Below are 13,338 nucleotides of genomic sequence, written 5' to 3' on the forward strand. Positions count from 1 at the left end.
GGTTGGTTGCCAATACCATTTCAAAGCTTAGTGTTATTTATTCACAATTTTTAGATTTCAAGCATTAAGTTTACTGTTCCATTAGTCATTTGTACAGTAGGAATTTGATAAAATTGTCTTCATGAAAGTTGTTCCTTATTGTGTCTAGTTACATTTCATTTTGAATCACTCCATTTGGAGTTTTGTAGCTCAAGTTATGGTCATTTTACCATAACTGGCTGGATTGACCTGTACCCAGAATTTCTAGGCCATTTGGTTCTGCCAGATTTTGTGACCTAAGTTTGGTTGGCAATTTGACTAGGTTATGGTTAGAATTTAGATTTATGTTCTTCATGAAAGTTGTAGGGCTATGTCTTAGCTTTCTGATGATAAAATTTCAGATCAATTGAACTTTTCTACACTGAATTATGACCATTTGAACAAATATTGTTCATTTGGTCATTTTCCAGGAACAGCATGTTGGTCACCCGGATTAGGGTAATTTTTAGGTCAACTTGGTTTGGGTTTCTGGGCAGGGTTTCTTCACCAAAGTTGTGCCATTGTGTGTCTAGTTTCATGTCTAATTTTCTTGCACCAATTGAACCTATATAACTCCATTTATGGCTGCCCAAACCTGCTAGACTCACAACTAGTCCTACAGGTTACCAAGGGTAGCATGCCTAAGTTCAACTCCAACATCCTTACTCACTTCAATTCCTCCTCACACACATTCAAATGGTCACTAATTGACCATTACAAGGTTAACATACCATTACATAAGCAAAACTCTAATTTTTCACAAATCCTAATTTCCAAAGTGTCCATTTCATACTATCCACGCCATCTAACACATCCAATCACAAATTCCTACTAAGTAACTCCAATAAACTTATTTTTTTTCATTTAAATTCATCAATTCCCATAGGTACACATGCTGACCAAAATTCTTCTTCCATCAAACATGAATAATTTCTCAATTTGTTTCTTGTAATTCTTTCCATTTTCATGCTCAAATTTAAGTTCACTAAAAGAATATAGAATAAAATAGCACTAACCTCTTTTAACCACTTTCTTGGCTTGTTAAAACTTTAATCTCTCTTCAAATTTCTGCTACTTAAAGCTTCCTCAAGGTGTAAGATAAAATTTTAGTGAAGACAACTAGGAGTTTTTGTGACACCCCTTACCCGTCTACAGCGTAGCCGAGCAAGATATGTCACACATTGTACCAGAACACCATATTTATTTAATTACAATTTACTCATTCTTAACTTATTTATTTATTCATTTACTAGTCACTACGTGAAATTTATGCCATTTAATATATTTATTGAAATTATAAATTAATTTAAGGTTCCGAAAATTTTATGGAAAATCCGATAGAGTGCTGGTTAAAAATGGAGAAAACAGTTCTTTGGAACCTGTGAAAAACACTTCCAATAATCTCCAATCATTCTCAAACTCCATTTGTTTCACATCAATTTACAACAATTTCTTAACAATTCCTCCATTAATCATTCATTCATTTCACATCATCATCAGGCTTAAATCATAAATAAATTCTCATATGTTATTTATAAACACAAAGTTACAAATACTTACATTAATACAAAATTATATTACATAGGTTTCAAATATACATGATAAAATAAGAGTTTAATTACAAAACTTACAAAAATCACAAAATACAAAATGGGACCTAATGTCCTACCAATGCAATATAGCATGTGAGGTGACACAGACACTATGCAGAACTGTGAATGGCCTTACCCAGTCTGTGGCCTACTAGGCTCTCTGTCCAAATCTTTAGTAACTATGCATTACAAAAGTGACGCGCTAAGCATAAAGCTTAGAGGTGCCAATAATACAAGAAAATATAATATGCAAATAAAAATAATAATTTTCTAGTTATTATGTTCATAAAAAAAAAAGAATAATTACTAACTTATTGTTTAGTTGAGGGCAAATTACATTTTATGATATTAACTCCTTCAAGCATTTTGTTAATCATTTTCTTGACGATTTTGAGCTTCTTTATTTTATTGTAATCATTCTTGATCTTTATCTTAATATTTAATTTTCGTATTTTCTTTAATAATCAGTTCAATTACAATTATACTTTTTCATGCCCAAGTAACCTATACAAATTGACCAGACTAGATAAACGGGTAAACTAGTATGGGTACCAGGTACCTTGGTCCGTCACACCATCGGTCACAATGTGACTCCCGGTGTGCAAACAGGATGGCTAATAATCCATAAAAGCAATAAGGCATAAAGCCAAGTATAATATCATAATTAGTATAGCCATAGGCTATCATCACAGAATGGCATAGAGCCATACATCATACGCAGTATTGCTATCAGAACCCTATTGGCATGCGAACCTATCCAAACCAATCACATTAGGCCTACTAGGGCATATTACAAAGTCATTTCTTGAATATTTTTACTTTACATGTAAGGTTACTATTCATTTCATTAGTCAACTAAAATGTTCACTTTTTCATAGATAATAGGTACATTGGTTCTAATACTCCCAACATACCACATTTTGCATTCTAAAGTTGTTGGTATTGGTTGCTAATACCATTTCTAAGCTTAGTGTTAGTTATTCACAATTTTTAGATTTCAAGCATTATGTTTACTGTTCCATTGGTCATTTGTATAGGAGGAAGTTGTCTTCATGAAAGTTACTCCTTATTGTGTCTAGTTACATTTCGTTTTTTGAATCACTCTATTTGGAGTTTTGTAGCTCAAGTTATGGCCTAGAAACCATAACTGGCCGGATTGCAAATTTTTCAGATTTTCTGGAGAGAACCAAATCTACAGTGTTTTGTGCACTTACTACAGGCCAGTTTTTGAACATGTTATGATCAAAATTTGGGTATGGTTTATTCATGAAAATTGTAAGTCTATGTCTTAGATTTCTGCTGCTAAAATTTCAGGTCAATTGGACTTTTCTACACTGAGTTATGACCAAATGAATAAATACTTTTTATTTGGTCATTTTGCCCAGGCAGAATGCAAGTCACCCGGATTAGGGCAATTTTTAGGTCAACTTGGTTTGGTTTTCTGGGCAGGGTTTCTTCACCAAAGTTGTGCCATTATGTGTCTAGTTTTATGTCCAATTTTCCTTGCACCAATTAAACCTATACAACTCCATTTATAGTTGCCCAAACCAGCAAGACTCATACTAAGTCCTCCAGGTCACCAAGGGCAGCATGCCTAAACTCAACTCCAACATCCTTACTCATTTCAATTCCTACTCACACACATTCAAATGGTCACTAATTGACCATTACAATGATAACATACCATTACATAAGCAAACTCTAATGTTGTTCAAGTGTCCACATTTTCAAGGTTCATTCATAGTTCACACTTGCGTTTCACTTACTCTTACACGATCAAGCACTCATCTCATGCTATGGGCAGCTCCTAACCACTTTATTTCAAGTAATTTCATCAAACCTAACCACCCCTAAGCTGCTAAAATTTTAGGGATGCACACACACAAATTTTTATTTTGTTTTCTTACACTTCCCACTTATTTTAAGGTATTAAACATGGTTTAAGTTAAAGAAATAAAAGATTGGACACTAACCTCCTTTGCTCACTCTTCCAAGTCTCCAAAACTTCCTTCTTTCTTCTTCTGTTTGCTGGCTAGAGGATGTTCAAGTTGCAAGATCAATTTTTTGTGAAGCAAGGTTGTGGTTTTAAGGTGAGATGAGGTGGGATTTGGGAGCTTACTCAAGCTTCCATGGATGTTGGGTTGGGGTAAGGTTTACGGCTGGTCTGGTTTTGGGGAAGAAACAGATTGCTTTTTGTTTATTTTTACCTCATTTTACCTCTTTTTAATTGGTTTTTAATAGCTTGTTCAATTGTGATTGGTGGGAGCACTTTTAATGACATCATATGATGTCATAATTCCCTATTTCTTTCATTTTTTTTCCTTTTCTTTTCTACTCATTTTCAATTTAATTTTTAGCTATATTTATTCACATTTTATGTCATAATATTTATTTACTTAATTGACAAGTCTACCAAAAATCATCTCTGAAGACGAAATGACCAAAATGCCATTCGTTTGGCTTAACAGACTAAAATTATCTATACCAATTGAAAAATTTTTCTAAGCATTTTCTTGGCATTCTAATGCCATAGAAACCTCAATGACTCTTCCATGTACTCCCAAAAATTATTTTATAAAATTTCTCTCGAGTTTAGGGCTTCTAATTGCGATGACCGCAACTTCCCACTGAGTTACCCATTGCTAGGGCACTGGCTCATTTAACTTGGTTGTATTTTATATCTAAAATTTTTCCTAATTTTTTCTTATTAATATTTAAGTTAATTTTGGTTCCTCACTTTAGTTTAAATATTTTTCCAGATGTTCTAACTGTCCGGACTGACACCGGTAATCGGAACAGTAGAATGTACGGAATTGCTACAGTAGGGGTGTTACAACTCTTCCCCTCGAAATTTACCTGACTTAAGTAATTGTGGAGTTGTTACCTCTTTGCTTCTTCACTTCCTTGTATTGCCTCATCAATGTTTGGGTTTGGCTCCTCCAGAGCTTCTATAGCATATACCTGTGGTGGCACCCTAACTTCGGGCCTTTCAACTGTCTCAGAAATAATTTTCTGTGAAATGTCAGCCGTCTCTGCTCTACTCGATCTTTTACCCCTTTGAACTGTAGGGGCAGGTCTATCAACTTGTACTAGAGCTATTGAACCACTCCTCTGAGGGCAATCTCTTATGAAATGATCCGTAGCCCCATACTTGAAACACTCTCCAGTTAACAGTCGACACTCCCCTCTGTGTCTCCTACCATAGTGCATACATTCAGGCACTGGGGCTAATCCCCTTATTACTGTGCCTGGGGAGCTAGCTATAGATATTCCAATCTGGCCTCTCTGACCTTGTGTCTAATCTTATGAACTAGAACCCTTAAGCTTCTTACTATCAGTCGGTATACTTGACTGCCCTAGTCTAAATTCCCTCTTACGCTGCCTATCTTTCCTATTATGTTCACTTACTCTGACTCTTTCCACTTTCAGTGTGCCTTCAACAAATTTTGTGAAGTCCGTAATGCCCAAGGCAGTAATCATTATCTTAATGTTGTCATTTAGCCCCTTTTCAAACCTTCTGCACCTCTCTGCTTTTGTGGGGACTCTCTCTCTTCCGTAGCGGCTTAGTCTAACAAACTCCTTCTCATACTCCGTTACTGATAGCTATCTCTACCTCAGGTTAATGAATTTTGTCCTCCTGTCTTCTAAGTACACACTTTCCACATACTTCTTCTTAAATTCAGTGAGAAAAAAATCCCAAGTTATCAACTCTGGCCGGACCTCACTAGATATAGTGTCTCACTACTGATAAGCATCATCTTGAAGTAGGGACACAACACCCTCCAAGTTCTGCTCTGGGGTGCAATGCAATTGCTTCAATACCCTTATGGTATGGTCTAGCCAATTTTTAGCCGCCACCGAGTCATCTTCTTTCTTACCAATGAAGTCCACAGCCCCAAATTTTCTCAGTCTTTCTATATGGGATTTCGGCTGTGGAGGTGGTGGTGGTGGCATAACCCTAGCCATCTATCTGAAGAATTCAGCCATTTGCTGAAACATAGCCCATGGAGGCTATACAGGCACTGCTGGTGCGGGTAGAGTAGGTTCTCCCTGGCCCCTAGTCTCAGCTGCAGGTGGAGCACAACTCTCCACTTCCTCATCTAGTGCTCTCTATGACATGGGATCCATATCCTAATCAAAATAAAAAAGATAAACAGATCTGCATTAGTGTCACCTTGACTCTTACAAATGCAATGCATGGTATGGACTCTATCTAGACCTAGAAACGCCTAAACCGTGCTCTAATACCACTAAATGTGGCACCCCTTACCCGTTTACAGTGTAGCCGAGCAAGATATACCACACAGTGTACTGGAACACCATACTTTATTTCATTACAATTTACTCTTTCTTAACTTATTTATTTATTCATTTATTAGTCACTAAGTGAAATTTATGCCATTTAATTTATTTTATTGAAATTATGAATTAATTTAAGGTTTCAAAAATTTTATAGAAAATCCGGCAGAGTGTCGGCTAAAAATGGAGAAAATAGTTCTTTGGAACCTGTGAAAAACACTTCCAATAATCTCCAATCATTCTCAAACTCCATTTGTATCACATCAATTTACAACAATTTCTTAACAATTCCTCCATTTGTCATTCATTCATTTCACATCATCATCAGGCTCAAATCATAAATAAATTCTCATATGTTATTTATAAACACAAAGTTCCAAATACTTACATTAATACAAAATTATATTACATAGGTTTCAAATATACATGATAAAATAAGAGTTTAATCACAAAACTTACAAAAATCACAAAATACAAAATGGGACCTAGTGTCCTACCAATGCACTGTAGCCTGTGAGGTGACATGGACACTATGCAAAATTGTGAACGGCCTTACCCAGTCTGTGGTCTACTGGGCTCTTTGTCCAAATCTTCAACACCTACACATTGCAAAAGTAACGCGCTAAGCATAAAGCTTAGTGGTGCCAATAATACAAGAAAATATAATATACAAATAAAAATAATAATTTCCTAGTTTTTATGTTCATAAAAAAAAATAATAATTACTAACTTATTGTTTAGTCAAGAGCTAATTACATTTTATGATATTAACTCCTTCTGGCATTTTGTTAATCGTTTTCTTGATGATTTTGAGCTTGTTTATTTTATTGTAATCATTCTTGATCTTTATCTTAATATTTAATTTTCATATTTTCTTTAATAATCAGTTTAATTACAATTATACTTTTCCATGCCCAAGTAACCTATACAAATTAACCGGACTAGATAAATAGGTAAACTAGCACTGGGTACCAGGTTCCTCGGGCCGTCACACCATCAATCACAATGTGTCTCCCAGTGTGCAAACAGAATGGCTAATAAGCGATAAAAGCAATAAGGCATAACGCCAAGTATAATATCATAATCAGTATAGCCATAGGCTATCATCACAGAGTGGTATGGAGTCATATATCAGACGCAGTACTATTATCAGAATCCTATTGGCATGTCAACTTATCCAAACCTTAGGCCTACTAAGGCATATTACAAAGTCATTTCTTGAACATTTGTACTTTACATGTAAGTTACTATTCATTTCATTAGTCAACTAAAATGTTCGCTTTTTCATAGATAATCGGTACATTGGTTCTAATACTCCCAACATACCACATTTTGCATTCTAAAGTTGTTGGTATTGGTTGCCAATACCATTTCTAAGCTTAGTGTTAGTTATTCACAATTTTCAGATTTCTAGCATTATGTTTACTGTTCCATTGATCATTTGTACAGTAGGAATTTGGCAAAGTTGTCTTCATGAAAGTTGTTTCTTATTGTGTCTAGTTACATTTCATTTTTAGAATCACTCCATTTGGAGTTTTGTAGCTCAAGTTATGGCTTAAAAACCATAACTAGCCGGATTGCAAATTTTTTAGATTTTCTGGATAGAACCAAATCTATAGTGTTTTGTGCACTGACTGCAGGTTAGTTTTTGATCATGTTATGATCAAAATTTTGGTTTGATTTCTTCATGAAAGTTGTAGGTCTATGTCTTAGATTTCTGCTGGTAAAATTTCAGGTCAATTGGACTTTTCTACACTGAGTTATGACCAAATGAATAAACACTTTTTATTTGGTCATTTTGCCCAGGCAGAATGCAAGTCACCCGGATTAGGGCAATTTTTAGGTCAACTTGGTTTAGTTTTATGGGCAGGGTTTCTTCACCAAAGTTCTGCCATTATGTGTCTAGTTTCATGTCCAATTGTCCTTACACCAATTGAACCTATACAACTCCATTTATAGCTGCCCAAACCTGCCGGACTCATACTTAGTCCTGCAGGTCACCAAGGGCAGCATGCCTAAACTCAACTCCAACATCCTTACTCACTTCAATTCCTACTCACACACATTCAAATGGTCACTACTTGACCATTACAATGTTAACATACCATTACATGAGCAAACCCTGATGTTGTTCAAGTGTCCACATTTTTAAGGTTCATTCATGCATCACACTTGCATTTCACTTACTCTTACATGATCAAGCACTCATCTCATGCTATGGGCAGCTCCTAACCACTTTGTTTCAAGTAATTTCATCAAACCCTAACCACCCCTAAGCTACCAAAATTTTAGGGATGCACACACACAAATTTTTATTTTGTTTTCTTACACTTCCCACTTATTTCAAGGTATTAAACATGGCTTTAGTAAAAGAAATAAAAGATTGGACACTAACCTCTTTTGCTCACTCTTCCAAGTCTCCAAAACTTCCTTCTTTCTTCTTCTTTTTGCTGGCTAGAGGATGTTCAAGTTGCAAGATCAATTTTTTGTGAAGCAAGCTTGTAGTTTTAAGGTGAGATGAGGTGGGATTTGGGAGCTTACTCAAACTTCCATGGATGTTGGGTTGGGGTAAAGTTTACGGCTGGTCTGGTTTTGGGGAAGAAACAAATTGCTTTTTGTTTATTATTACCTCATTTTACCTCTTTTTAATTGGTTTTTAATAGCTTGTTCAATTGTGATTGGTGGGAGCACTTTTAATGACATCATATGATGTCATAATTCCCTATTTCTTTCATTTTTCTTTCCTTTTCTTTTCTACTCATTTTCAATTTGGCTGACTTGTCCAGTAAAGTAAATAATTATTATGACATAAAATTATTTGTACCAATTGAAAAATTTTTCTAAGCATTTTCTTAGCATTTTAATGCCATAGAAACCTCAATGAATCTTCCCTGGGGTTGCAAAAATTATTTTATGAATTTTCTCTCGAGCTTAGGGCTGCTAGTTGCGAGGACCGCAACTTTCCACTGTGTTACCCATCGCTAGGGCACCGGCTCATTTAATTTAATTGTATTTTATTTCTAAAATTTTTCCTAAATTTTTCTTATTAATATTTAAGTTAATTTTGGTTCTTCACTTTAGTTTAAATATTTTTCCAGACGTTTTACCTGTCCAGATCGACATTGATCACCGAAACAGTAGAATGTACGAAATTGCTACAGTGGGGGTGTTATAGTTTTGGGTTGAGATAAGGGAGAAAATGAAGCTTACAAGCTTCATCAATGGTGGAACCCCTTCTCTCTCTCTCTTTCTCTCTATGGTGCGACTGTTTGAAAATGGGAGTGCAGATTGGTTTTTCATTTTGTCTCTTTTTAATTAGTTTTTATCCCTTGTAATTAGTTTGTCAAGTTGTGATTGGGTGGAGAGTGTTTAATGACATCATATGATGTCATAATTCTTAATTTCTTTCATATTTCTTTACTTTTCTTTTTTACTCATTTCTAATTCAATTTTTAGCAATATTTATTCATATTTTAGATCATAATAATTATTTACTTAATTGGACAAGTCAATCAAAAATCATCTCTGAAGACGAAATGGCCAAAATGCCCTCCGTTTGGCTTATCGAGCCAAAATCGTCTGTACCGATCTAAAAAATTTTCTAAATATTTTCTTCGCATTCTAATGCCATAAAAACCTCAATGACTCTTCTCTAGAGTCCCAAAAATTATTTCACGAATTTTCTCCTGGGTCTGGGGTTGGTAATTGTCTTTACCGATACTTCCCCGTACGGTCATCCATCGCTAGGACACCGTCTCATTTAACTTAGTTGTATTTTATTTCTAAAATTTTTTCTTAATTTTTCTTACACTTATTCGAGTTATTTATAATTCCTCACTCTAGTCTAAATATTTTTCTAGACGTTCTAGCTGTCCATACCGACACCGATCACCAGAATAGTAAAATGTACGGAATTGCTATAGTGAGGGTGTTACATTGCCTCCCCTAAGTCTTTCATGGAGAATGTATTTGACAACCATACTTTTATAGTTGTCAACATCCCTATGTCATTACCCATCAACAAAATGTCATCCACATATAAGACAAGGAAAGTGACAGCACTATCACTAACCTTCTTATATACACATGGCTCATCCTCATTTTTGATAAAACCAAATGACTTAATGGCTTCATCAAAACGGGTGTTCCAACTCTCGAAGCTTGTTTCAACCCATAAATGGATCACTTTAGCTTGCATACCTTGGAACCATCTTGGGATTTAAAACCCCTAGGTTGTTACATGAAAATGTTTTCTTCAATGTATCCATTGAGAAAAGTTGTTTTGACATCCATCTGCCAAATCTCATAATCATAGTATGCAGCTATTGCTAATAGAATCCTAATTGATTTCAGCATGGCAACAGGCGAGAAAGTCTCCTCATAATCGATTCCTTGCCTTTGGCGAAACCCTTTTGCTACTAGCCTTGCCATATAGGTCTCTACCTGTCCATCAGAACCAATTTTCTTCTTGAAAACCCATTTGTTCCCAATAGGTACAATACCTTCAGGTGGGTTAACAAGATCCCAAACTTGATTTTTATACATGGAATCAATCTCGGATTTCATAGCATTAATCCATCTTGAAGAGTCTATATATGATATAGCTTCTTCATAGACAAGTGGATCATCTCCATGATCTACTTCTTCATGAGTAGACAACTCTTATTCTTCTTCATGAAGGAAACCATATCTCACTGGTGGGTGAGATACCCTGGTTGTTCTACGAGGAAAAGTTGTAAATGTTTCATCAATAGGTATAGGTTTACTAGATGGATCTATATCCATTTGATCTGTTGGTTGGTCAGAATTCTCCAATTCCAACTCTATTTGCCTTCCTTTGCCTCCTTCTTGAACAAACTTTTGTTCAAGAAATGTGGCATCTCTATTTATCACAAACTTTTGTGATATAGGCAAATAAAAATAATATCCAAAACTATCTTTTGGATATCCAACAAATCGACCCTTTTCTGATCTAGTTTCCAATTTATCAGTGTTCAGCTTTTTGATATAAGCTGGACAACCCCAAATCTTAACATGCTTAAGACTTGGTTTTCTTCCATGCCATTTCTCATAAGGTGTGGAAGATACTAATTTTGTTGAAATTCTATTCAAAATATACAAAGCTGATTCTAATGCAAATCCCCAAAAGGAGATTGGCATATCAGTATAGCTCATCATGCTATGTACCATATCCAATAGGGTATGATTTCTCCTTTCAGATACACCATTCGGCTGTGGTGTTCCTGGAGGAGACGATTGGAAAATAATGCCATGCTCTCTCAAGTATTCATCAAATTCAGTACTCAAGAATTCACCTCCACGATCTGATCGAAGAGCTTTAATACTTTTTCCTGTTTGATTTTCTACTTCAGATTTAAATTCTTTGAACTTTTCAAAGGATTCATGTTTGTATTTTATCAAACACAAATACCCAAACCTTGATTTATCATCAGTAAAGGTAATAAAATAATTAAAACCACCTCTAGCCATTTCTTTAAATGGACCACATACATCACTATGTATTAGCTCCAAAATATTCTCAGCTCTTAGCCCTTGTCCAACAAAGGGTGATCTAGTTATTTTGCCCTGAAGGCAAGATTCATAGGTTGGAGTAGGTTCAGAACCCAATGAGGATAGAATCCTCATTTTCTCCAGTTTTGTAATCCTATCTTCTGCAACATGACCTAACCTTAAGTACCAAATATATTTTGAACTTGAGTTGATTTTCACCTTGGCATTACATTCATTTAGATCACTTGCATTCATTTTGTGTTTGTCATTATTATCCAAATAATAAAGACCATCATTCATACAACCTGAACCAACATATTTATTTCCAAAATAAATACTGCAAACATCATTTGTGAACTGAAATTCATAGCTATTTCTAGTCAAACTAGATATAGAAATGATGCTCTTAAAACCATCAGGTACATATAAAATATTATCCAAACACAAAACATGTTTAGACATGTAAAAAGATTTAGATCCTATGGCTAAAGCTTCAATAGTTGAGCCATCACCAATCCGGAGTCTAAAATCTCGAGAAAGCAAGCTGCAATTATTTGTTAGTTTCTGCATATCAAAAGAAATGTGAGAACTGGCACTAGTATCTAAAACCCATGCTTTAGATGAACTATGAGTATCATCAAAATCTAAATAACAAGATATGGACATACCTTCCAAAGGTGCATCCTTCTTGTCCTTCAGAGAAGCAAGATACTCTGGGCAGTTTCTTTTTCAGTGCCCATCCTTCTGGTAGTGGAAACACTTTCCTTTGCCTCCATCAGCTTTAGTCTTCCCTTTCTATTTAGCTATTTTCTTGGAAGGACCAGGAATCTAAGGTTTCTTTTTCTTACTGCCGTTCTTCTTGTTGGACTTTCTAGCAGAAGAAGATGTAATCAAAGCTACCTCTATTCCTTTATTGCCTGGCATATTCTTTTGGGCAACAACTAACATGTTGAGTAAACTAGCCAAGGTGCATTCCTGCTTAGTCATATGGAAATTTGTCACAAAATTCCCAAATGACTCAGGAAGGGACTGAAGGATCAAATCCATCTGTAACTGGAAATCCATGTTAAAGTCAAGATGTTCCAGCTGCTCAATCAGCCGAATCATCTTGTGAACATGATCCCCAACATTCTGTCCCTCAGACATCCTCATGCGGAACAGCTGCCTAGATATCTCATACCTAGCATTCCTGCTGTGCTCACCATACAACTCTTGTAGGTGAAGGAGGATCTCACTCGCACTCTGCATGTTCTCATGCTGCTTCTGTAACTCATTACTCATAGAAGCAAGCATGTAACACTTGGCTCTCATATCATGCTCCTTCCACTTGTCCAAAGTTTCATGCTCTTCTTGAGTGGCCTCTAGAGGTAAGGGACCAGGAAAATTTGAGTTTAGAACATATCCTATATGTTTAAAGTTTAGGACAAGTTTCAAATTTCTTAGCCAATCAGATAAATTAGGTCCTGTCAACCTATTGCGATCAAGTATGCTTGCAAGGATATTGGATTGTCACACCCTACCCTTCCGTAAGGCATAACATGATCCCATAGTATACCTAATGAATTACCAACTTCGTCTACTGGTAACCCATTAAATATACTACAAGGGATTTTAAATCTTTTCTTTCTTCTTTTTACCGTGGTGAGCACTATTTACAGGTGTTAAAAAAAATTTTTCACTGAAGTGAAACAGCTAACACTTTTGAAGAATTAATAATTTCTGTAAGAATTTTGGCAGAGTGCTATCTGTATTTTGAATAAAACAGTTCTTCAAAGACTAGTAAAAAAGCACCTCCAATATTTTTCCTCAATCTCAAACTCCAATACCCAATCAACACAATAAGTTTCTCAACATTTGCCAACTCAAATCCATAATAATTTTCCAGTGTTTTCAAAAGCTGAGATAAAAGAAATATATC

The sequence above is a fragment of the Hevea brasiliensis genome, chromosome 4 (assembly GCF_030052815.1).
Source record: "Hevea brasiliensis isolate MT/VB/25A 57/8 chromosome 4, ASM3005281v1, whole genome shotgun sequence".
In the NCBI taxonomy this organism is placed as follows: domain Eukaryota; kingdom Viridiplantae; phylum Streptophyta; class Magnoliopsida; order Malpighiales; family Euphorbiaceae; genus Hevea; species Hevea brasiliensis.